The sequence below is a fragment of the Dermacentor albipictus genome, chromosome 3 (genome assembly GCF_038994185.2).
Source record: "Dermacentor albipictus isolate Rhodes 1998 colony chromosome 3, USDA_Dalb.pri_finalv2, whole genome shotgun sequence".
NCBI classification, from domain to species: Eukaryota; Metazoa; Arthropoda; class Arachnida; order Ixodida; family Ixodidae; genus Dermacentor; species Dermacentor albipictus.
Genome location: NC_091823.1, coordinates 36,927,846 through 36,954,893, shown reverse-complemented (window position 1 = coordinate 36,954,893; position 27,048 = coordinate 36,927,846). Strand labels below are relative to the sequence as shown.

Genomic DNA, 27,048 nt, shown 5'->3' with positions numbered 1-27,048 from the left:
TATTCTGCCTAATTACTCAAATAGTCTTGCTAAATTAACCAACTTCTCAAATATTGTAATTAGGTGAAAGGTATCAATGATAAAATTGTAGAGCAACATGAAAAACTCCCGATACAGCTTTCTGTTGCTCACTACGTGCTACATAAAACTGTTTTTCCGAGCCTGAAAGAAGCCCCCGAATACACGCATGCAGAGTGCCTCAAGCGGCCAGTCGCGCAGCAATTCTGCGTGTATTCGTGGGCTTCTTTCAGGCTCGGGAAAACGCTTTTATGTAGCACGTATTAAGCAACAGAAAGCTGTATCGCTAGTTTTTCATGCTGCTCTACAATTTTCTCATTGATACCTCAAATCTAATCATAACATTTGAGAAGTTGGTTAATTATTTACAACTAATTATGTAACAAGGCAGAATGCAAAAAGTAATGTAAGCATCTCCAAGCGACGGCAAACAACATTATCTTTCTTCTGTCTAGCTACGTGGCATTTGCATATTGTTAAAGCTTGGTGCAGGATGGTTGAGACACCTTGTATACATTTTGAAAGCTGAATACATGGGGCGCTAACAAAAGAAGGTAAAATAAAAAGAAATCGATATTTTAACCAAATAGTCTCAGCCCCCATTGACAGTTTCACTGTAAACTAATTGCTGAGGTTATGGTAATAAGATACTTCAGTCATCCAAAAAAGCGTATTTACTAACGTTTCGGCCGTGCCATGGTCAAAACGTTACTAAAGATGCTTTTTTGTGCGTGTGCCAATTCTTTCCTTCTGGCGCACTGAAACCGGATCCGGAGTAGTTTATATAGTTATCCGTCGATGTCGTGGGTTTTCTTTATCGAGGTCACGCACTCCTCATGGAACGTCGTTCGTTGCCTAATTGGTTCTTCGCTGTCTGGGCAGTGGTGGCTCACAGTTGGTCACGTAGGTACGTATATTGCGTTGCGCTCGTCTGAACTTGAACCGGTTGCCACAAAGCACGTCGTGGTCGTCTGCACCGTGTTTCGCCAATTTTAAACATGAGAAGAGCCGCTGAAAAAAAAATTAATGAAAAATGTTCATAGTCGTAAACATCAAAGAAGATCGAGGAATGTCAGAACAAGCGACCATGGTTGTACAGAGGGATTAGGGAACCTGTATATTGCAACAGCGTTAGTGATATCATTAAGTTTGCCTAGGTGATGTGTGTAGAAAAAAGCGGCTGCTGAACATTTTGAAACGGCATGACATACCGCGCAGTCTGAAAACAGAAACAAAAAACAAGTCATTGCACATCCGTACTGAAGAAATGTGCATGCCTGTTGTCACGTATGCATGAGGCCGCGCTACGCAATTTTCTGTGGTGTGTCACAAGCTTTATAACACCGTGGTGGTGGCTCAGTGGCTATAGTGTTCTGATGAACATGAGGTAGAGGGTTCGAATATCTGTCACGGCAGCCGCATTCCAATGGGGGCTGAATGCAGAAAGATTACAGCATATCCAACGTTTAAACGTTGAGAAATCCACGCTTAGCGAAACTTAGAGAGTTGCTCGGCTCCTCCTGAAGTTCCTCTGTGACACAGGATTGGAAAATGAATGGCGAGCTGTGTGGATCGTCATGATTTCGAAGACAAGCAACGTATTGGGCTCCGTGTCAACTTGTTTTTGAATTGTCAGCTGGACTGCGAAGTGTTTCAGAACGTATCGCGTTTGATAGATGGCGTTCAGGCGGAACTCAATCCTCTTTGACAAAGCGACCAGAGGCTTGCTAACGCACGTGTCACCTAATCTGGCCGTTTTCAAGGCTTCGAGTATTTCTCGGTTAAGCTCGTCCCAGTGACGTTTACTAACCTCACGTCATTGCAACTATACGGTACGCAGCTGTATCCATGGTAACGAATGCCAAGGTAACCACATGTCGTTTTGCGCTGCTTTATTCGCGATTATGTCGTACCAACTCGCTCAAACTTCCACTTCAGCATCCTTTACATCGAGGTTTTCTAATGTTTAGCACTTGTTCTACAAAAAGCAATTGCCAAAGACTTTTCACTGCCTGCTTGCTTTGACATGCCTGCTTGCTTTGACATTTCACCGGTGACATTGACATGTCACCGGTGAAAATGTTACATAGCGACAGTTATGTAGCTGTGGTTAACGAGACAACGACAACATTATTGGTACCTTCACTGTTCTCATTAAAGCGAACGCGGTAATAACAGCTCTGAAACTTCGATGCATTCTTCCGTGCAACAAGGTGATTGCGCAAAAAAAAAGAAACTGAAGAACTTGCGTTTAGTGCAAGCTTTATTATATGAGTGAAAAAAGATGACGTCAGTATACTAAAAAAAATAAAAAGAAGCTGCAATATCTCGTTTATTTTATTTGAGACTGGCTTGTCAAGTCTAAGTGAAATTCGAACACAAAGAAACTAACTAGAGGGTACACTTGCCTATCTGTAGATCATTAAATTCTTAATGTATCTTCGGTGATCAAAATAGTCTTCTTCCGAGGGTTCTTGTATTGTTTGGGAAGCTAACAATTTTATTTGCAGCCATAAAATTTAGTAACGACTTACGTTTCACGTAAGGGCTGCTACATGTCTAACACTTTGTCTGCATGTTGAACACTTTCTGAACCTACATCTTTCGTAATTCACACACACACAAAAATGAGTTTTATTCTGTTCATATTCCACGTACCTGTTTTTGTTGATTCATGGCGTGCTTTCTTTGGTGTTTTTTGCTGTTCAATCATACGTTATTTGTTCGTGGTTATTTCATTAATATTGTACACTTATTTCACTACATAAAACACGTTGTTTATCTTCTACAGTAATTATTATTTTATAGTTATTATAACAAGATTTGCCAATTTCAGGGAATCTTATCACTTACTTTTTTACGGTGTAGGAAATCTTAGCAACAAATCCAGCATATCGCCGCCTTCTCCCGTACGTTATATTGCTGTACGAATGAAGGCTGGTGATCGGTGAAGTAAATCCTTCCAAGTGAGCTTACCAGTTCGCTATCGTACGCGCGCGCCATTCATTTGCAAATTCAACGGGAAAAAAGACACCAAAACTCCAAAGTGAAGCACTCCCCCTCTGGGACCTCTCACTGTGTGCCTTGCCTAACCATGCACTCTATCACACTTGAACTTTAAAATTAATTGCAAAGAAGCGAAACTGACAACTGAAACAAGCGTCAATGTGTGTGTCACACTGATCACACCATCACTCGCGAACAAACAACTGCCAGCACTCGGAAAAATAAACGGCTCAGTCGGATGGCGTATCGCAGAAGAGTCCTCGACGGCGTCTGTCGCTCGGCGGCAGTAAAACGAGATTCCGCTATCCCTGCTGCTGCCGCCTTGAAATAACGCCGCGTTCATTTTTTTAATCAAATGGCGCCGAAGCTCTCAGAAAGTTTCTCATTTGTCCGAGCTCGCTGAAGAGGGCCTTTCTTTCCTTTTCCCCCGCGAACGTTCGTTTGTCTTGGCTACAGAAACAGATGTGCCCGAACTTCTGTCTCGCTGATTTCATTTTTTTTAAAACCTAGCCTGATACTCTATTTAAACATCTTTCATCCACAAGGCTTCGCCGGCGACGGATTTGCCGGCACTGAACTCGAGCTTAGAAAGTAAATGGTGACACCATAGTTTCAGGCTACGTCTCCTCCTGCATGAACTCTGGGAGTTTTGCTGAAATATTTATTTTTTCAGCTCTTAGAGGACCTCCTCTTTGTCTCTGCGTATACGTGTGCTTCGAAATTCAACGTATACGCGTATATTTTATTGTGTTATTAGGTTAGACGTAATTGAACGTACTGCACATTTTCTTAGGAACTTCGGGCTTGGATGGCTGTGCGGACAAAAGGAGCGAAAGCCAGCATAGGAGGCGGCATTGAGCTGTTCGGCAGTCACGTTTTTTACATTATTTGCAAACGGCGCGTAACATCCACGTACTGCTGCAGATTGAGAGTGCAGGATTATTGGGCTGAAGACAAACGTCTGTGGGGTAGCTGACGGTTAGGTTAGCAGACTTATTGTCAGCATACTGATAAGTTAACTGGCTAGTTGCGAGAAGCGAATTCCTGGCGGACAAAGAAGGTCGTTGGGCTCAGTAGGTCGCTCTCTGATTATGCTACATGGTGAGAGCTGCGTGCCGGAAAATACGTCTGGAAATGTAATAAGCAATAAACTACGTGGTTCTGTAACGTCCCGAAACTCTACCGTGGGCTATGAGAGACGGTGTATTGGAGGGGCACGGCCCCAATTTGATTGTGCAGGATACTTTAATGTCCACTCAAAGCACATACACGTGCGCTAACTTTGTTTGCGTGCCCCTACCACAGCACCGACTCAATGCCACCACCACCACCTCTGCCGCCATAATTGCCACTAAAAGTACTACCAGCGCCACCGTTACCCCCGCAACAGGAACAGTACGCAGCAGTACCTTTCGCGAGATGTCTGGAAAAATCACCTGCAGATAAAGGATCGAAATGTAGAAATGTGCAGAAACATACAGACTGAAAAAGACAGCGAGAAAAAGGCGAAAGAAAGAAGAAAAAGTGGGAGCGAAAAATCAGTTTGTTATCCTACACTGGAGAAGTTACATAAAAAGTCGTGCGCCATTCTACTCTGTGAAGGTGGATGACCAACGAAGCTGTTTAGCACACGACGCAGAGGTGACACAGGATTTCGAACAAAGGAACGAACATATTTATTGTCCTGATCAGTGCTCACCGTGACGATAGGTATACACACACATTCTCGTATCACCTCTGTGATTAAGTGCGTTCTTCACGTGAGACAATGAGTGGCTCATATTCTCTTAAGCAATGGTTGATACCACCGTAAATAATAAAAAAAAATAGCGCGGCATCCCCATTACGACGACAGAAGAGAAATTAAACTCTAAGCTGGAATCATGAGCGGCAACGGAGCCAGCTCTGGAAGAAGACGACCACGACGAACGCGCGAGCATAGGCACCAGCGCATTCGAGCGCTGGACAGTCAATGGACCCGGATACCACTATGACGGTGCAACCAACATACGCGGAAATACTAAACCATCACCGAGGCAAAAGGATAATATACCCACCACCCCACTCATCTTTTACACAACACGAAGGAGTCGGATGGCGAAGGCTGCAGACAGGAACATTCTCCAATCTACACATCCTACATAAAATGTTTCCCAATTAATACAGGGACACATGCCCATGGTGTGGGGTCATCCCAACACTATATCACATCACATGGGAGTGCAGAAATAACTTCTCTTTCCACAAAGAAAAAAAACCCAGTGCGGAACAGTGGGAGGGCCTGCTCACCAGCGGCGTGCTCACAGTCCAAAAAGGATTGGTGCAACATTCTCTCACAGTGGCCAGGCTCATCGGTGCTTTGGAATAGGGGCGCCGACCACTCAAGACGACGGAGACTTAGGTAAAACATGAGGACCTTTGTTAGCCGCGGAAAGCTGTAAATAGAGAGTTAAAGTTTTTCCTTCCTTCCTTCCTTCGAGCGGTTGCGCCGAGGCATAGCGCCTAGGGGCGCAAGCGAACCAGCTGTGGAACAAGACGACGATGATCGAGCCATTGCTGATGATGATAGTTTTCTCTCGCCAATGAATGGATCATACCTCTTATGCAATGAGCGGCAACGGAGCTAGCTGTGGAAGGAGACGACGACGAACGCGTAAACAGTGGTACGAGTTGCACCGAAGTGCGTCAACGAGCTATAGTTCGCGGGTTGTTCGGGGACGACGGAAATGCCCTAGCCATATGCAGCTTCGCTGTAAAATTCAAGGCCATTACGGTCTGCGAAGGGGGATGACCAGTGGAGCTGTAAACATCGTGGTAAAGACTTTATTGGCATCACGCAATGTCGCTTAGTAAAGACTGTTACAATAGCTTTGTGGCCGTTATCATATACACTAATCGGCGTACTCGCAACTGCAATAGTTGTAGTAGTAGTAGTAGTAGTAGTAGTAGTAGTAGTAGTAGTAGTAGTAGTAGTAGTAGTAGTAGTAGTAGTAGTAGTAGAAAACTTTCTTTGTTTTTTCGTAATGAAGTTGCTCTAGGGTGGAGCACTCAGTCCAGGTCCCCATTTGCTGCTGCTATTAGGCTGGCTCGGTCAATTAGGTCTCGCTGGTCGTCCAAGGCTGTGCTGGAAAGAGCGGCTTCACACTGGGATCGGGAGGCGTTGGGCATTCTAGGAAGGCCGGGTGGTTTGGAGCACTCCCACCCAGAAGGGTTTGGGTGTCCTCCACTGAAAGTATATTTGTCGGGGTACTGGGTAGGGTAAATGTGTGGCGAAGAGCAAAGCTGGGGAGCGTATTAGTTTGGAGCTGGTGCCAAGCGGCTGCATCTGCACGGTTTAGTTTCACGTGGGGTAAAGGGAACGTCCCACGGTATAGTCTGTAGGGATGCCGTATATGCGTGTATGTAAGTGGTACGTTTCCCACTTTGTCTGGGTTGGACGAGCCTCCCAACGGCGCCCGGAGGACGAGGCTCATTGAACGCGCTCATTGTCAGGAACAGGCGCGTGTCTAGGTGTCCAAACTAGATGAACTAGTGGGATGTGTTGGCTCTTGTGATCGCCAGGCGGGTGTAGCCTGGCGATCAAGGCCGGCAATGGCTCCGCCCATAAATTATCTTATCAAGGGGTTGAGCACTGATGGCAAGGGCTATAGCGCATTCTTCAGCTTCCGTGCCGTTGTCGGTGCGTATTGTGGCTGATAATACTGCTTCGACCCCCACCCCCAGTCGGCCACCGCTACCACTTCAGCTGTAATGTCGGGGTAGCACGCGGCGTCTGTTCAGAAGGTGTCGAGGTCGTTGCCGTATGCTCGGTGCACTGCCGTTGCACGTACTATGAGCCATTGCATTTTTGCTTGCTTACGGGGGTATCAGCCATTGATGATAACAGTTTCCGACGTGCTGTTCTGTAAGTTGTATGCGTGAGTAGAAATAATGTAAGCACCATTCGCTCCAGTTTGCTGAGTGCTTGAAGCCTCAGTCTTACGGGGCTATGAGCAATTGCATTTTTTGCTTGCTTACGGGGTAGGAGTGCTTACAGGGGCATGAACCATTGAGGATGATAGCTTTTGTGTGCGGACATAAAAATTATATGGTACCCTTGCCATATACAGCTCCGCTGTAAAAAGGAAACATAGAGAGACTGAGTACATGCACAATGATCACAGCCGTTCACAACACACGATGACGAACAAAAAAAAGTGCAGCGAAACAACAAGAATTCCAGGCTTCGCCTTATTCTTGGGCAAAGCACGGTTAAAGTCGCAACCTGCGCTGACGACATCTCCGCGTTTATGAGAAATGAATTAAGCTTTCGTTTACTTTGTTGAAATAGTTAGTGAATGCAAGTCGATGAATGACGCCCAATCGGATTTAAATGAAATCAATGCTTTAATTTTTGGCCCTACATGGAAGACCTTCCACCAAAAATTTAAACAGTTCGAAAGGCGAAAATACTAGGCGTTCTTTCCGATCAAGGAATAGTGTCACCGCAAATGTGGGAAGTAGCCTTAAAAATAATGGAGAAAACACTCGAAAACGTAGCAACATCGGATCAATCAATAAACAAAATAGAAATTATCCAAACAAGAGTAAATGCATACGGGCATTCCTTGTAGCAATATTCCCCGGAAAGAGTTAAACCGAATCACAACGTTGGTAAATGCACATTTATGCGAAACCAAACATCTACCTGTAAAAAACGAATTACTTCGTATAAAATAGGGGCAGAGGATGACAAAGCTTGCAAAACCTCGAAATATTCTGGCGTATACTAGCTACTATAAAAACCACATCAAGTATACTCCAAGACAACCATATTCAAGGACGTGACATTGTGGCATACTGGCTAAGCACGCTCCCGAAGTACTTGGACATCAAACAACACAAAGCTTCAGAGATAGAACAACCATCGACCTTCCGCCAAATATAAAAACCATGAAGATCATAATAAAGGGAGAATTCCCTCATATAGACAGACAGCTAAGAAACTCTAGTAACGCAGATAAATTAGACCTTCGCATGGAACAGGAACACGCACGAAGAGAATAAAAAAAATACCCAAGAAATGAAATGGTCAGTCTGGTTTAGAACACAGACGCCGCAAGAACTCAGAGACTTCGAATGAAAAATACGATGGCAAGTTACTCGTTCCAAATAGAAAGAAAGGGAGAGAGAGCCCATATAAGTTCCGCATAACACGAAATGAAAAATGCCCGAACTGCTCCCGAAAAGAAATAGCCAGATACTCATTCTTCGAGTGCAGGTCAGCCCGCCCAGTATGAAGGATGGTGCAATGAACACTTGAAATAAACTGCGACAATACATTACCGACACGAATGAATAATTTTTTTTTCCATTAGTTACGCCTCTCACAATGTTTGTCATTTGAAAAAGAGGAATGTACCAGCAGAAGGTAAAAATCCCAAAAGAGCAGCTTTCCCCGCCATGAAAAAAAAAAAATTGCGCTTTTAGGATTGCCCTTTCTGTCAAACGAACTATAGAAAGACAGGGAAGCGTCCTTTCTGCGACCATGTGCACAAGATCTTTCAAAACAAGGGAAGGTAAACTTGAATCGCCAGTCAGACCATATTGAGCAACATTGAAAGCACACACACACACACACACACACACACACACACACACACATACAACAAAATGCGTAAAGAATAAAAGAAAATGTGATTTGCAAAAAGTTTATTACAAATGTTGTATAACTGTATAATGTTTTATATGATTGCATATGATACAATTGTGTTGACAAAAAGAAATAATTCATTGCATACATATATACAATTACGCACTTATGTAATTGTATGACCCTGTGCACGATTGTGCTTCTTGCATAACATTGATGAACCTTCGGAAATAATAAAGAACAAGCAATTTGTAAACATAATAGAAGATTCGTTAAACTTCTCCTCTGAGCACTGACGTACACTAACACTATAAGGAGAATCGATTTTACTCTGACATGAAGCTGTATATAAGATGATCTTGTAAATTACCACGGCATATCAATGCTTTGACAATTGTCTTCTACAAAGATATTTCTGGCGAAAGTATGCCTTCTCACGCCGTGAGGTAGTTTCTTTTATTTTTTTTCCGTCCACGTAGAACTGCGTATCACAGAAAACTGTCAGGTTGTTCTTCAGGCATTCGAACAAGTACTGTTTGCGATGGAGTTTCAACACGGCTTTCTCGGTGTCTCGAATCGACGCCACGGAGACGCCCTGCCACTCGACATTTCTTTCACGCGTCGCAGCCCCGTCGGCAGCTATAGGAAACGTGAAACCGTGCCCAATTTTCCAGTCGCCTCTTCCATTACTATCGTGTTTGCGGGCGAGTGAGACGTAAAAAATACGTTTCCCTCCCGGCAGCGCTAAAATGTCGCAGGTATAAGATAGAAATGGAGAGATATATAGCGAGCAGCGATTACACGATTATGGCGGAGTGCGATCGCTTTTCGCGCTACTGCGCACAGACACCGGATGCAGCGACACCTAGGCAGTTCCGAAGAAAGCTCCCGAAGGAAGAGATTCGACCGTGGGCAGGCAGTGAATGATAGCGATCGTCCTCAAACGACTGGAACTTCCGACGACATTGACCCGCATTAGATTATCATTTCCCATCTAGCGCCAAGGGATCACCCTTTTTTGTTGTTGTTTTTTTTTCTTGCTGAGATGAAGATGGATGTAGAAATCTGTCAGCTAGTGCCGGCGAATGCTGCTCTTTCTCGCTTGTTATTCGATTAAAGTGAAAAACACGAAACGGTGCGGGTTACTTTTCACCGCCGAATGTATAAAACTTGTCACGAGAAAGTCGAAGCGCAAACAAAGAAGTCCCGTGACAGTCTCGAGCTAACAAGAGAGGGGAAATAATGGAAACGCGCGCGCACAACGTAGTCCTGTATACACAGCGCAGCAACAGCACGGCTGCGCGACTATAGCACAACACTCTCACATGAAAAAGTCAAGATGAAAATTGGACGCTACGAGTTGGTGACGGCTATACTTCTATTTTGTTAGGGATCACGTACAAACAAATCTTTCCTAAGAAGATTACCCGCGGAATTGCGCTCAGCAGGGCACCCGTGGAATTACGCTCAGCAGCGCAACGTGAGGGCGTTATGAGCAAACGCAAAAGAAAGAGGAAAGAGATTCTGTTTACAACCCCTTCCACGCCTGGATCGTATAACGTTGCGCAAACAACGTGCGGCGTCGTTTTGTGACCTTGAACCTCGGCAGTACAGTGCACAACAACAGCGAACCAAACTGCGAAGAGGCCGCAGCTGGTTGCCTCGGCAGCCACGGATGGATGGATGTTATGAGCGTCCCCTTTGGAACGGGGTGGTGGCTTGCGCCACCAAGCTCTTGCTACTATGCTGCCTAATATCCTACCTAGGTTAACCAATGAGAAAAAAAAAACACACTATGAACTACCACGTCCAAATTTTATGATACCTTATTGCGAACTGTGCTTTTGTACGCCACAAAAGCGCGGAAAAGCGCCCCCGCGAACAATTCAAACAGACGCAGTCAACAATGCTTCGTGCGCCGCAAAGTTCAGCGACGCGGCGAAGCCCTTGAGCGCAATCTCTCGAAGGCGTCGTCGTCTCTTCATCGCGCGGCCGTCGCAAGAAGCCCGGCTCGTTCCTCGGGGAACGTATTGGCCTTTCATCGGTCCACCTCGACACATTTATCTCGGCGGGCGTCCAGCAACGCCGTTGTGTTTGGGACCAGCGGGCATCGTCTTTCCCGGAAAGCGAACGACACCCGCCCCGGAGTCATCCACCCAAACGCATGACGCGACGACCCGCAGCTCAGCGATATATATATATATATATATATATATATATATATATATATATATATATATATATATATATATATATATATATATATATATATATATATATATATATATACTGACAGAGGAGACGAACGTGTAGGGTGGGCGCTTTTCAGCGTCGCAGCCGTGCAGCGAAGCTCGGTGGCCTCCTTATGCGGCGAGCACCTCCAAAGTAGGCCCCTGCCACCTTCTCTCCCTCTTCTCCTCTCTGCCCATTTCCTCTCCCGTTCGCCGCACGCTCCGCGTCCGAACATCCGCGACAAAGCGCTATATAGTGCGTTATGCAGAGGGGCCATGTCGCAGAAGAGGACGACATTGTCTCCCGTTTAGGGATCGAAGCGCGAGAGGATGTCAGGTTCTAATTTTGGGGAGAATCGGTCCCCTTCATTACCGCGGGAAAACGCGATGAATATTTTAGGCCTGCGCACTTAGTACATAAGCCCTGCCACCCGCTCTGAACGGCGATGTCACGTTCTCGAATGCGCCTGGAACGTCATACGAGCAGCGCTGAAGATAGGACAATGCTAATGAATGACAAATATATTGAGCAAACCGACTGGCGTGTATTCGAAGATACTGCAGTACAGAGCAAGTATACTACAAGCTACAGATAACAGATGGCCAACTAAAACAACTTAGGGGCTATTTGCGACGTCGTATTCGGGGAGTCTCCGTATTAAATTTGAACCCGTTGGGCTTCTTCACCTCCCACCAGATGCTCGGCTTGATTGGCTGATTGATTTATTGGGTTCTACGTCCCAAATCATCGTGGACTTCTTGAGATATGCTGCAGTGGAGGACTCCGCAATAATGTTTTACCACCTGTGGTTATTTAAGGTGCAACTTCCACTCCCGTCGAAATGCAGCCACCGCTGCCGGTTAATCATACCCGCGAACTAGCGTTCAGCAGCAGAACGCCATGGCCACTGATCCATCACAACAGATGACAGCTACGACGGCTCTATTAGGCACAGGGCCAGCAGCTCCTAGCATATAGTTTCAATATGTTTCAGACGCTTGGCATCGACGCCGGTGCATAGTTGCACACCTGTGTGTTGTCTGCTGCGCTTTGCCCGGTCTTCTGCACTGTTTGTGTAGAATGTTACAAAAAAATCAGTGGCCTCCACTGCGCACGCACTCTGGTCCCTAGGAAACGATATTAAAAGAAAACGTTGATAGACGTCGGTACATCGCACTTCTGGGAGAACAAAACCTGACATTTGTCTAGAGTTGAAGACATGAACGCCGGAAAATAAGCGGAACGTGGCCAACGATCACCACGTTGAAAGGCTCCGGAAGTTTTTCCGAGAGACCGTGCATTGGGACAGAATCTGTAACAAAGAAGATCTAATCGTTTATTTACTTAAAAAAGCGGAATCACATGACCTTTAAAAAACAAGGGAGAACATCTTTAGAAGAAGTTTAAGCCCCTCACGGCATAAAAAAGTTGACAGTCACTTAAGTATCCTTACGCGATTTGAATGCGAAGGCCGTATGACTTAACAATTCTACTTTAACCCACCTTGCTCAAATTTGCACCAACCTTAATCCACCTTGCTCTAATTTGTACCAATCTTAATCCACCATTTTTCACCTTTATCCACTTTAACCCACCTTGCTCTAATTTGTACCAACCTTAGTATACCTTCGTGACCTGCTTTCTTTCTGCAAGGACTGTATGGTATGGCCGACTGTATGGTACTTTTGTTGCGAAAACTGCAGTGGTCTACTTTATTTTTGCACGGACTGCATGGTATAGCCGACTGTATGGTATATTTGTTGCGGCAACTGTGGTTGCCTACTTTCTTTCTGCACGAACTGTATCGCTGACTGCTTCGCCTTAATTCACTGTACTCGACCTATCTTCTGTATTACTACTGACTTGATACAAGACGTAGATGACGTCAGTCTTATGATGATAATTTTCTTACCACTCGTTGCGGACAATGCCGGCTTTTCTGGCTCATGAAGTACAATGCCTGCGCATTAAAGGAAACGCAGTTTCGCATGGAAGGCGAAGCATCGATTCCGATAGCAGATTAGTAGACAGCTGCACAAGGTAAGGATAGTAGTTTTATCGACCATATGAACTTGTAACAAGCAGGATGTCAGCCGTGCACAAGCCAACATAAACACATCTCACTCAATGTCCGTGGAAAATCGCTGCCAAAACGCTGGAGGGAGGAGGGTCGGTAGCAACAGCGACTGAATTTACTTTCGTGCTGCCTCTACCTTCAACGCGAACTAAGCGGCGAAAAGACAGCGCACACGAAGCTATCAGCACTTAGCCCCTATCGCAGATCACTTTCAAAATAAAACCCGCGCCATACGCAGCAGCGTATGGCGCTGTAAAACGCACCCTCCCCCCCCATCCCTCCCCTATCGCCGGTGCCTTACGCGCGACGGAAGATGGCGTGCTTCCTCCCCGCCTTCCTCCATTGCTCGCGCGAGACTGATCCGCCACCGTGGGCTCACCCTCTCACGCTTTCCCTCACACATGCAGCGTGCGGCGCGGGGACGTTGTTATCGCCCTTGGACTTTATGCGAAACATCACGGCGACGGCAACGGAGACATAGACGGCAGAAATGCGCCTGTAGTGTCCGTTTCATTGCTATCGCAATAAAAGACAGAGAAGGAAACCGATTTCGAACAAGCGAACTTACCGCTCCGTTCCTGACGTTACACTGACGTCAACACCATAGTTTCAACGTAGAACAAGATAAATGACGTCCGCAATTGAAGTCTGGCGCTCACTTTTTCTCCTAAGAAAGTATAAATTATCCGCAGAACAAATTGAGAGTGAGTTTTGACGAGTTCAGTAATGTATAAAGTTGGGCAAGTTGGTTACTAACCATCATACCATGTGGGTAAGCAGCGCACTGACCAGTACAAGGCGGAGAGACAGAATACACGACACTGTGTCCCTCTATACACAATGTGTGTCTCCGCTTTGTCCTTGTCGGTTCGTTGCTTCCCCCACATGGTATAATCAGTTTCGAAAAGTTGATCACCCAGTCTAGACTGATGCTCTGTTCTGCCTTCAATTTCACTTTTTTGTTTGCCATGCTTTGTCAGCACAATGTGTCGCACCCTACTCTATATGTTGACTCGATGTTGGCAATTGATGCTTAAACAGTGTAACATCTCCGTTAGTCCTTTCTCTGTAACTCTTATATCTTGCTTTACGTACATCGAGGTTGACGACGGTGATGATGCTCGCATATTTTATGATAATGGTGATGATAATGATGCGTATTTTATTTAGCAGCGTTTGTGCCATCTGTGGTGAAAAGGTTACGCGAGTCAATTGTGGAAATGTCTTACCATGACAACTCGCATTTTTTTTCTCCTGCGCATGACGTCACATCCACCGCCCTCACGGCCGGCGCTTGCTGCCACACTTGCGAAGAGGTGACCGCGTCTTTCGAGAAAAGAAAATCATGCCTAAGCCCTGCCGGCACTCCCTGCTTTTTCCTTCGAAGCCGTTCTGAAGACATTCAGCGTCTCACGTCTCAGCCCTTTACGAGACGTATTCCCTGTAATGAATACCCGCCGTGGTTGCTCAGTGGCTATGGTGTTAGGCTGCTGAGCACGAGGTCGCGGGATCGAATCCCGGCCACGGCGGCCGCATTTCGATGGGGGCGAAATGCGAAAACACCCGTGTACTTAGATTTAGGTGCACGTTAAAGAACCCCAGGTGGTCGAAATTTCCGGAGTCCTCCACTACGGCGTGCCTCATAATCAGAAAAGTGGTTTTGGCACGTAAAACCCCATAATTCAATTCCCTGTAATGAACTCATTAGCGCCCATGCGCACATCTTTCGAAGCCGAAGCAAACGGTGGCTGACCTCGGTTACGTAAACTCGTTCGTGCTGGCCTCACGTCCTTGCGCAAGCGCTCTCGACATTTGCTGAACCACTATGCCCTCCGCAACTGTCCTTGGCGAAATCAACGACGAGCGAAGCAATCAGTGCGTTCCGTACAATACTCGGCATGAGAGCAAGATGTAGCTGCGCCGTGAGGATCCCTTTTGTGCCTCTTGGCTAATCTTTCCTCGTCTTACAAAGCCAGGCGACCCTCAAGTATTAAAGAATAAATATAATGAGTGACTGTTCTGTGATTACTTGATTGTCTGTTTCGAAATTACGACGACCCCGCACACATCTAGGAGATCAGGCCGAAACCGAGAATTTCGTATTCTAAGTACTTCTAACGGAAAAAGTTTTGTATGCAGGATTACTATAGAATCTTCGTATACGCAGATTCTTATGGTCGCTCTGGTTTTGGTCGTTAATGCAAATTTGAAAAGGCGCTGAAGAAATTCCGAATAAGTGAGAACCCTGTCCGTTACGCCAAAGCCGACTTTAAGGTTGCATGATATCTGGCAGAGTCAGTTACGTCGACGTATGGCTTATAGGGGTCAAAAGGACGGACGGCTTGATAAGTTCGCCTTTGACGTGTGCGCGACTTTGTTTCTTGTCGCGTCATTTAAAACAACTTAGTATGTAGCTGCCAACAAAAATCTACGATATTATTCTGAATTGGTCTTGAACTACAACGATGTGCGTGTAAAGCCGTGGCGACTGTTGATGACACTTTACGCATTTCCAAGCGACGGCCGCTCACGTTATACCGGGGCTCGAGGTCGCCAGCTTGCGCTGTGGCGGCAGCCTCTGCCCATTGCGCTTGCGCGAAACTGGGCATTGCGAGCGTCACCGACTGATGCAGCACAACAGAGGACGTTTAGAATGCAAGTCGTCACGTCAAGATCGTGCGCGATGACTTTTATATACGAACAGCACATCGAAAGCTTACGAACCCTGCTGAACTAGGAAAATTTTAATTCTGGGATTTCACGCGCCAGAACCACAATCTAAATATGAGGCGTGCCGTACGTACTAGATGGACTCTGGATTAAATTTGATCGCCTGGGGACTGTGCAATGTGTGCTTAATTCTAGGTACGCAAGCGTCTTTTTTTTTTCCGTTTCGCGTTCACCAAAATGCAGTCGCCTAAGCCGGCATCGAACTCGCGACATCGAGCAAAGCAGCGCAATGCCATTCCCACGAGGCCACCGCTGCGGTTAATTCAGAAAATAAATAAAAACATAGTATACAAGGCTGATCAGGTAATGTTCTAGGAGGTGCTCCACGTAAATGTAGCTTAATACGTTGCGTTCTGCATTCGCTTCCTCAGCGAAACCGGTATCGGAATCGGTCCTAACCGCTTGCACTTAAGCTTCAAACATCGCTTCTTGAAGTTAACGACGTGGTGCCTACGAGAGGTTCCCATGACTAATGCTTCCACACTTGACGCGTTTTTTTTTCTTTTTTCTTTTCGACAACACACCCGTCGTGACGGTAAGAATGGCCTCGGCTCTCATCCTTTGGACCTGATACCGACGCTGTGTGCATCGTGTAGAGAAACTCCTCTGTGCAAATTGCATTCGTTCTCAGAGCAGTATTGATTATTCCAATGATTCACGCATTCCTGCATGGCCGCCCCGTGTCCGGTTCAGTAGCAGATATGACCAGTGGAGGCACTAAAAGAGACCAGCTTTCCTCACCATGTATACAATAGATATTTTCCATCATCATCATCCATCCCAGTACTTTCACTCCCCTTCCCTCTTCCCCAGTGCAGAGTAGCAGACTAGAGCGCACTAGCTCAGGTCGACCTCTCTGTCTTTCCTATCAATAAATCCAATTCAATCAAATTCCATGAAAGCACTTCGTGCGTCGCCCTCATCGACCGCCCTGCACTGCTGAGAGTGCGCGTTTGCAGACTTGCGTGGCGGCACTTGGACAGTGGCGGCAAGTGGTTTGTCTTCTAGCCGTAATGCATACACGACACCTTTAGGTTAGCCAAAACGCCCCTCCTTAATGAAAAGTATAGGCAGGCGCCGTAATTCGAGGTAGCAGTCTTGCTTGCTTGTCACTTGCTCGCGCTCGCTCGCTCGCTCCTCACTTGTGGAGGTTAATCACTACGGGGGATTGGCCTAGAAGCCCGTGGTTAAAGCTTAAAGGGAAAGGGGAGAGAAAAACCTAAACAGACAATTAAATCTGGATTGAGCATAACGTTCATATTAATTAAGATATAGATTTACGTGGGAGATATAGAAATTTTTTTTAAAAATTATACATAAACAGCAAGTTTTAAATTTTTTGGGGTGGTATTAAAATAATTTCGAAGACACAATCAGCGATTTAAGGATCTATCCAGTCGTCAGCCTGCTCCCTGCTTTCTCTTTCTCTCTTTCAATTGTATATTTGTCTTTCAACCAAATAATGAAGAATTACGGCAGAACCATTCTAGGTTGACGTCTTCGTGAGCGATAGCTTGCGTATTAGTTGTATTTTAATCAGCATTAAAACGTGTTCAGTCACAAGACACGGCTTGTCTGACTTTGTAGAAACGCGCCAAATCGCAAAAATACGATGAGAATTGCGTAGCAAATCTCTTGTTGTTGCCAAAGACTGGCTCATCACCACTATAAATTGGCCCAGCAGCTGGATGTCTTACAAAGGGTAGCAAAACCGGACGCTCATTTGGTTGACGTCCTTGCCTTTCGTCTCCTGGCTTTCTCGACTCGTCTTCTCTGTACAAGTGAGTGTGCTTATCAACATTGTAACTGAAATAAAACTTAGCATATCAGAGCACAATATCGGAGACGAACGGGTCCCTTAATTATTCTTCATCACCACTTAAAGATGCGCGCGTTCGCTTTTTATTGCGACAGCAATTATGGACACTTCATGCGCATTTCTGCCATCGCCGTGAGGTTCCGTATAAAGTCCAAGCACGATAACAACGCCGCAGCGCGCCCTACGCTGTCATCATCATCATCATCATCATCAGCCTGGTTACGCCCACTGCAGGGCAAAGGCCTCTCCAATACTTCTCCAACAACCCCGGTCATGTACTAATTGTGGCCATGCCGTCCCTGCAAACTTCTTAATCTCATCCGCCCACCTAACTTTCTGCCGCCCCCTGCTGCGCTTCCCTTCCCTTGGAATCCAGTCCGTAACCCTTAATGACCATCGGTTATCTTCCCTCCTCATTACATGTCCTGCCCATGCCCATTTCTTCTTCTTGATTTCAAATAAGATGTCATTAACTCGCGTTTGTTCCCTCACCCAATCTACGCTGTATGTGCGCTGTGCGCTGTACCCTACGCTGTATGTGCGGGTGAAAGCGTGCTAGAGGAGACGACGATCGCGGCTCAATCTCGCCCGCACGAAAGACAAGAAAGTGGAGAGGAAGCGCGCCGTCTACCGTCGTGCGTGAGTCACCCAACGTTACGAGGTACCGGTGGGAGGGGAGAGAGTGAGGGGGCGGCGTTCTACTCCGGCTGCAATTGGGCACGTGGCGACTGGGCGTGGTCGCGCGGCCGTGTCTTGATAGCGATCTGCGTTGAGGCGGAGTCTAGGTGCGTCGGTGGCTCGTAACTTTGTGCGTGCCGTGCGTTCTCGGCGCTCACTTTGCGTTGAAGCGATAGACAGCACGAATGTCCCTTCGCTCGCTGCTGCTGCCGCATTTCCTCACGTCAACGTATTGACAGCGAGCTTCCGCGGTCATCGAGTGAGATGTGTTCATGTTTGCTTGTACGCGCGTGACACCATGCTTGTTAATTTACTTAGTGTGCCTCCTATGTTTACAAGTTCATACGGCCGATAAACCTACTATCGTATAGTATAGCTATTTTCGTATAGCTATTTTGCTATCGCAATCAATGCTTCGCCTATCGGGCGAAACTGCGACTTTTTATGAGCAAATTGTTGCTATATGGCGCGCCTTGCGCTACAAGTGTCCCAAGCGCTTGCTTTTACTAGTTCATTATGGCTTTTCAGGCGTGCGTTCGCTTGCCTCATGGTTAGACCACCGATCTTCAGTGCGGGGGGGGGGGGGGGGGTAGAGGTGTGAAACCGACCATGGATATATTTATTTATTTATTTATTTATTATTGAGTATATTTTTAGTGACAACTAGAGGCCCCAGTTGTCCGTAAACTGGCAAACCGCACAGCAGTGCGAAGTGCCAAAGAAATACATAGCTTTAATAATAATAATATTAATGATAATAATAATTCGCTGGAAAGGTGCACAGTCTCGGTCAATCATAAAATGCGCGTGTTATCTGCGCCGTGCATAAGGGCAGACGTTCGTGCGTTGCAAGCGTTTCGCGTGTTCTGACTGTGTGCAAAGCATATGGTGCCGGTTGAATAGCGAGCCGCTCGGTGGCTTAATTTCTCAGGTTTAGATTGTTTATTGTTTTATTTGTTCGGCGTCTTTTGTGATTAGGGACGGTTTCAGGAGAACTGATGAGGCAAATTGCAGTCTAGATATTATTTCCCTTGCTTTATTCGCACGTATGACTTTTCTTTTTTCCGAAGCTGTGTATGCTACGCGCACTTTCAACGTCATTCATATTCCTAACACGTTATCTTTATTTTGTTTGCGCTGCAAATCTATGCGCCTACTTTTGAGATGCCGCTATTTCAAGCTACTTACATGTTACTCCTATCATCTGTTTCCTTATGCACCGGTTGCCGTGGGGGAGTTAAAGTAGAGAGCACCTCCACTACGCTATTTCTGAATGCTATGCAGCGTAAAATAAAGTAAATAATTTATACTTCATTTGTGCGTATTCTTTTTATAAATGTCTGGTGAAATACGTCATGCTCATTGGGTCCAGATACATATTACAGCCAGATAACTACTTATATACAGAATATTTATAGTAAGAGATTCAGATTCAAATAGACAGCAAAAGACCACATGCTGGTCCCTCTGCTTTTGTAACAGGTAACGAAGTGTTAGGCGAATTATTATAAGTTGATTTGCTCTAGCGGCGGGAAACTGGTTGGCGGGAAGAGCTGAGATTTTGGTTCTATGTTGCGACTGCAACGAAAAATTGCTAGAAGGAGACTTTAGGAGAAAAAAAAAGAAACCGGCACGCTTCTGGATCTTATGCAAAACAGCACGTGAGCACACACGCGCAATTTGCGCTGCGTCTACCGCGGAACGAAAGTGCCTGATGCGAAAAGCGTGTTGCGCATTGCAGCCTGGCCTGTGCCGCGAGATGAACGAAACCAACATGCCACGACGGTTACTGCGCACGCGTGGAATGAAAGCTTGCTCGCTTCGCAGTTTCATTTGCATTTCTAGCTTTTGTTGTCACTGTTTACTTACGAGGGCCTTTCTCTTTTCCTGTTTCGCTCTGCCGGTGCCTGTTAAGTTTTGTATTTGTTATTGTTGTTGTTTTGATGGTGGTGGTGGTGGTGGTGGTCGTCGTCGTCGTCGTCGTCGTCGTTGTTGTTGTTGCAATGCCTGATACCATGTACTTGCTCTTGCTTTGATAAGGCATCTTTCTTTTCTTTCGTTCTTTTTTTCTTGTCAGGTAATTAAGTTATAAAATTATTATTATTATTATTATTATTATTATTATTATTATTATTATTATTATTATTATTATTATTATTATTATTATTATTATTATTGTTGTTGTTGTTGTTGTTGTTGTTGTTGTTGTTGTTGTTGTTTCTGTTGTTATTGTTATTGTTGTTGTTGTTGTGTGGTGGACCTTGGCCGCGATTATATAAATGATGATGATGACCTGACGGCTCATGGAACCCCATACTACACTTCCTACTTGAGCAATCAACGCTGAGAAAGCTACGCAAGCAGTCCGGTCCCTGAACTCTCACTCCGTGCGCCTCGCAATGCAGTTGTTTTTGATGTGCGGCGCTTTCTGCCGAGTAACTACGTGATACACGTTGCGACTGCAACTTTTGGAAGGTTAGCTCAAAACACGTATTGTTTGTGCGCCACTGTTCTTCCAGCGCATGCGACGTGCTTTGTTTTGGTAGCGAGCGAGCAGACGACCGGTGCCGCTGTGACCGCTGGTCGCAGACACGCACGTCCCTCCGCTCGCTCGGTGGTGTATAAGTTTACGATGCTTTCTACCTAACGGTGGTGTATGGTGTACGACGCTTTCTACCTAACACAGGCGTCGCATTTTGTGACATAACAGTACGAGACGCGATGTTACATCAAACTTACATTATGCATACGTGTAAGATTCTTCAATATGTCACCCGCTATGGTTGCTCAGTGGCTATGGTGTTGGGCTGCTGAGCACGAGGTCGCGGGATTAAATCCCGGCCACGGCGGCCGCATTTCGATGGGGGCGAAATGCGAAAACACCCGTGTACTTAGATTTAGGTGCACGTTAAAGAACCGCAGGTGGTCAAAATTTCCGGAGCCCTCCACTACGGCGTGCCTCATAATCAGAAAGTGGTTTTGGCACGTAAAACCACATAATCTAATCTAATCTCTCTTCAATATGTTATAACACAACTATTTGTGCTATCAAACATGATGCGTGGAGTGAGATAAGTCTCTCTAGCCTTCGTATATAGCATTGCCTACTGTGTGCGAAACAAGATACAGTGCATTTCTTCACTGCAAAACAATTTACATCTTTAAAAGTGAATGCAGGTGTAAAGCGGTATATAACTCACACCCTTACACACTGTGTAAGAGGGTAACGGTGTGAGTTGCATACCGATGATTGCCCCACCTCTTCGTCTCAAGCCAATAAACACTGACGCCAACATAGCTTGTGCTTAATAAATAAAATAAAGAAACGATAAGTCAATGGAAATGAGAGTGGATAAAAAAAAATCTTGCCGCAAGTGGGGAACGATCCCACAACCTTCGCATTTCGCGTGCGATGCTCAACCAATTCCGTCACCGCGGCGCCGTTTTCCCATCCCCTTTCTTGGATATTTATGTTTCCTAGTAGAACCCTGGGAGTGTTAGCCAGCGCCACCACTCACAGACCTTGGCGGCGGACGTGGAACATCCTTTCTGCCGCAGCCGTCGCGACAACGTGATCGTTCCCCACCTGCGGAAAGTTTTTTTTTTTCATCCACTTTCATTCCCATTTATTTATTTATTTATTTATTTATTTATTTATTTATTTATTTATTTATTTATTTATTTATTTATTTATTTATTTATTTATTTGTTTATTTATGGGATGGTCCGGCAAAAAGGCTGGTCGCATATGTACCACGTTGTACATATGCTAAAGTGAACGGTGCGGCGTTCTTCCCTTCTTGAGGGTTTCCTCCGTGTCACATGTGTAACAACCGGCACTGTCGGGCAGAGCGATGCGGCGCCCGTGACAATACGTGAACACAGCGGCGCAGACGTCGATGTTGACGAGCACGAATCGAACCAAGCAGCGGGCCGAATTCCGTGGTCGACGCGGGTGACAGCTTGCTTCGACGTGGTGCTTCCCCGAAGCGCTTCCTTCAACTCGTGTATACAGCAGCGTTGGCCGCGGAGCGTCTCCGTCAGCACCTCGCACATCCGTGCGGCGGGCGCGAACCACTCTGGGGTGACAAGGGAAGCGGCAGCGGGGGCCCCAATTTAATACTTTAAGAGCGCGCACCACGGACTCTGTGGCTTCCTCAGTTGCGGTCAGCGCGGAAGAAAGGGGCTCGCGAAAATTGCTCCGTCATGGTGGTGCTGGTGGTGGTGGTGATGTTGAAGCAGGCGGGGTTAGCCTGGCATACATAGCCGGCAATTGTTCCGCCTGATCCTCCTTCGAGTTGAGATCAGTGGTGTGTCACCAGGTGTCGATGAGCCCCGTGTCTCGCAGGAAGGCTATCAGCAGTCGTTGCGCTCTCTTCCTGAATGCCGCGGGCCCTCCGGGGAAAACAACGTCCTCAAAGGTCCTGTGCGTGAGACCGCTTTTTTGTAGGTTGTCGACCATCGCTTTTCTTTCTGTGTCAAACTGCGGGCATAGCCAAATGAAATTTTCGATGTCGCCAATGTCACCACAGAAAACACAGAGTGGGGAAGCGCGAAGCCCAGTCTTGAATAATCAAGCTGGGGTGAACGAGGAGTCGGTCCTGATGCGGTATAAAAGCGTCGCTTGTTCGCGTGTAAATCCATGAGTCACACAGGGTTCGTGTGGATTCTTGCGCATCTCTCTAAAGTGAAGGCGGATTGCACCCTCAGGGTCTTGAAAAGCTTTTGGAGCTTTCACTTTTGGGACACATGTCAGCGCTAAATTGCTCCGTCATTGCTCCATCAGCGCTAATGATTGCTCCGTCATTACAATAAGGAATGAACAGGCGTTGGTACAAAAGCATAATCTGTTCGTGGGTGACACTGTAAGCTATCCTCACGTCGAGTAAGAGTTGTTGTTTCATGCATCTATGTCGAGCGGCCGACTTCGTCGGCATTTTCAGGGTCGACGATATAGATTTGCCGATGGAGAGAGCACACTTGTTGTGCTCCGGTAATTTGAAGCGCAACGCTGTTTTGTGCACTGCGCAGAAGGCCGAGACATAAGCTGTCGCCTTCCCGAAGCACGAGGCTCTTGAAGATTAATGACAAGAATATAAAGCATGCTGCTAGCCTCAGAACCAAAAGGACGCGCGTTATAGTTCACCTTGAATTGGTCGCGTTTCATCTTATAGTGACAGCGTACTGCGGGCACGGGCATCGGATAAAGCCAACTGCGAGCATCGAGATTTTGGATTTTGTTTCTTTCCACGAATCCCAGCGCACAATTTCGATACGCTGACTTTGATACCTCGATATGTTGATTGCTGCGAAGAAAACCAAAACCTACAGTGGCGTTTCTGATATGCTGGAGTGAAGTTACAACCAATACGAATTAGCCTAATTGATTACTATACAAATTACTTCTAACTCAAATACCGCTTCATCGTTTTTTTTTTTCGTACTAATGCAATCTGAGCGGTCAGAAATAAAGGTGATGAAGTTGTTCCAGTTTTCCTTGACGTGGAATGTGTTTGACTTGGTGCGTGCAACCTTCTTAGCGTTCTTAGCGGTTAATCTTTATAGTGAAACCAACGCTGCATATATATCGGCTTGGGATAGCCGACTCTAGCCAGTTAGTTCTCAGAACACTAGCCATTTCTCACAACTGCTCTGAGATAATAGAAAGCAAGGACCTAAAAAAAAACGTTAACGTGACTTAATTCCATGCCTTCTGGCAAAGGAGCCCGACAGGCACGTCGAAAGTCGCATTGAATGGTGGCCCGTCTCTCTTCGTCCGCTACTTTGCCGCAATTTCCGAGCGCTTTCTCCCTCGTTCTCGTTGGCCGCTGTGTAGCAGCAGGCAGCGCGCCGCGTGCCGACGCAACCCAACGGCACCTTGGCCCGGTATCGATCCCGAGCACACCGCGCAGGCGGCCGCGTCGTCGTCCCGTGTTTTGCGGCACTGACCGCCCGTCTACTTGTTGCCACACTCAAGAGGGGGCGCTGCGAGCCATTCCGCTGCCACCTTCGCTGCTCCGCTTTCCCTCCATTTTCGCTCCAGGGGAAGAGAGCTGCCGAATCCCGGCGATTCTCCCACGCTCGTCCCTTAGCCGGGAAACGCGTCGCAGCGGCGCACTCCTTTCACCGCGGGCGGGTCCCACTTCGAGCACCGATATTTGGGCGCTCGGGAAACTACGCGCCATCTGTCGGTGGGTGCGTGATCTCTAAGGAAGACCTCGCGCCACCTTCGCCGAGAAAGCTCTCGTCTCGAAATCGCGCCGATAGGTGTCACCTGATTGGCAGGAGCGTCTTCCCGAAGAAACCTAGGTTGAGAACGGGTTTGCCGAGCGCTTCTCATCGGAGTCGGCGTCACTGGCGGACTCGAGCTTCGACTGTTCCCCTTTCGCGCCGCCTCCGTTCGCTCCGCCGTCGGGGCCCGGGGTGCCCCGCCGAGGAGAGATAGATTCGAACGCCGCGCTCCCAGGTGTGCGTCGACGAACGCGGGTGGGTGGGCTGCTGCACCTCCGTGTTTTGGCGCGGTGGATGACGACGACTCGGACCCTTCCCGAACCCGCGTCGGACCTCCTCGGCTAAAGTCCGGATGTTCTCGTCGGTGTCGCGGTCTTGCAACAAAGGTACGCTGCATCCTGACGTTGCTCTTTTTCTCTTTTTTTCTTGTTTCGCGCGTTTTCTTTGGTCGCCAAATGCGAGTGTCATCAACGTCATCTTGTCGAATCAGAAAGCAGAGGGGCTGAAACTCAGCTCGGAGTTGGTGATTTGCATACCACTGCAGCGTCGCTTGTACCAAGACTTCCAGATAAGAACTGCAGTAAAAAAGGACGTTTTCGCGCCTTTGATGGAAGTGGGTGTTAGCGTCTTTGCAAGTATGCCTGATTCAGTTAACAGCCAGCTGGCCTCAGGTAAGTAAGGGCATGGTTGAAGTATGTAATATGTGAAAGAAAGAAATTGCTGCTGGCCGCAGTGTAACTGTCTAGCTCAAGCGGCTGACACCTGAGTGTTGGCGAGCAAAAGAGGCAGAATTATGAAATTACATGACAGGTAAGAGAGGACAGATAAAATTATAGAAAAGGCGATAAGAAAAGGAAATTTACATTATGTTTGTGACTAGTCTGCCTCAAAAAGAACACGCAATTTTTTGTGTTCTCTGGTGAACCGTGCATCTATCGTAAAACAATGCCTGAATATTTAAAAAAATAAACTTGCACAGTTCAGGTGTCTTTTCTACTGAGTCTCATATATGAAACTGACGTTTTCAACTGAGCGCATGGTACAATTAAGAGAAAGCATCTTTTTACCAACAAAAAATTTGGACGTTACAAGATTTAAATTTAGGAGAGCACAACTTGGTGTCTCAAGAATCTAGCTTTAGAGGTCAGCTATTTTAGGGCTGCTTTTTCTGTGTCTCACGCCATTCGGCGCAGGAAAAAAAGATTGTGAAATCCGAAAGAGATAGAATGTTCGCACTGAAGATTTTAGCGCACTACCGTATTCAATAGAATCGGGTGAACTGTTAATTCTTTACTTCGTCCGCTAAAGAATTAAACTTAGAGACGCGATCAGAACCACCCCCCTCCCGAGAAATATGCACCCGGAACACAATGTTAGCAGGAGAAAAGCGAGAGCGAAAGCTTTGTTGAAAGAAATTGAACAGCTAGGACAACAGGCGGCCCTTGTAGACGCAGCCTGGGTCAAAGGCAAAGAGGCCTACACCGCCGTGGTGGTCGACAGCCGGGGCGAGGTACGGGACGCCATCACCATCTTCACTAAGGATTCCACGGTGGCGGAGCAAGCCGCGATTGCTCTAGCCATCAGGAACCGTAAATGGTCTTTCATCTATAGCGATTCCAAAGCAGCAATTAAGAGCTTTGACAAAGGCTATGTAGCTGGGACTGCGGCTAAAATTATCGACAAGGTCGAAACTATCAAAACTGAAATCCGATGGTTTCCTGCACATATGGGACAAGTGGACGAGACTCGGCCCAACCTCAACGAGGTGACGAACGACCTGGCACGAGGACTTGCTTGCCGTGCCGGTCAGAACCGAACCGACGCCCACTACCATTCCGGGGAACATAAAGATCACTTACTAACTTACAACGACATAACTAAATATTACTACTTGGGGCGTAGGCAATTCCCTCTGCCACACGTAAAATTGAACAGGGCTCAGGCAGTGACGCTACGTTTACTGCAAACCGGGACGTACCCCACTCCGTATTTCATAAATAAAATTCACCCAGAAAGAGAAATTAGGACAGAATGTAACGTGTGCGATGGCATCATTGACATCAGACACATGCTGGCGGGCTGTCCCGCGACTCTCACCGACCCCGAAGAAAAATGGCTTTACTGGCACAAGTTCATAACAAGCTCTTCATATCAAGATCAGCTACGGGCTGTCCAGAGGGTCCACGATGACGCCATAAGGCTCGGCCTGGCGGTGCCGACGTGGACGCGGCCCGCCTCGGTCTGAAAAGACCGGGCTTCAGGACGCTAATAAAGTTTTGTGAATGAATGAATGAACTGTTAATTCTGTTCATTCATTCATCTATTCTTTATTCTTCCGCCAATTCAGTCTTAACAGCTCATAAAAATTTGCTCTAAACACCACTCAATCATATTAAATTGAGAGCGTGAATTGGTGTTATGATAAACGTAAAATGTTTATCGCAGACTGGTGGGAGAGCGTTTTTATCTTCTGTGACTACTTTTGATCCGGTCGTGGCAAAAATGCTGCAAAAGCGCCGTGTTATTTCTGTGATTTGAGTTCCTGCTCTCCGACCTGGTCAACTTAAACGAGAGCGTTTTCGCCATCGGGCCATTAGCATGTAGGTGATTTCAACAAGGAAATGT

General features: G+C 46.6%; 1 protein-coding gene and 1 long non-coding RNA gene across 2 annotated transcripts in view; one reads left to right on the top strand and one right to left on the bottom strand.

The window, feature by feature from the left end:
* Nucleotides 1-203: 203 nt before the first annotated feature.
* The window catches only part of LOC139057352 (uncharacterized), a 30,123-nt gene continuing 3,278 nt past the window's right edge, over nucleotides 204-27,048 (bottom strand). Inside the window, exon 3 of the long non-coding RNA XR_011512702.1 lies at nucleotides 204-1,029. This is a non-coding gene — a long non-coding RNA (uncharacterized lncRNA). The remainder of the gene's footprint in view (nucleotides 1,030-27,048) is intronic.
* Nucleotides 24,599-27,048, top strand: part of LOC135902441 (uncharacterized) — a 104,037-nt gene continuing 101,587 nt past the window's right edge. Inside the window, exon 1 of the mRNA XM_065432525.2 lies at nucleotides 24,599-24,809. The gene's annotated coding sequence lies outside the window, so the exon portion shown is untranslated. The remainder of the gene's footprint in view (nucleotides 24,810-27,048) is intronic.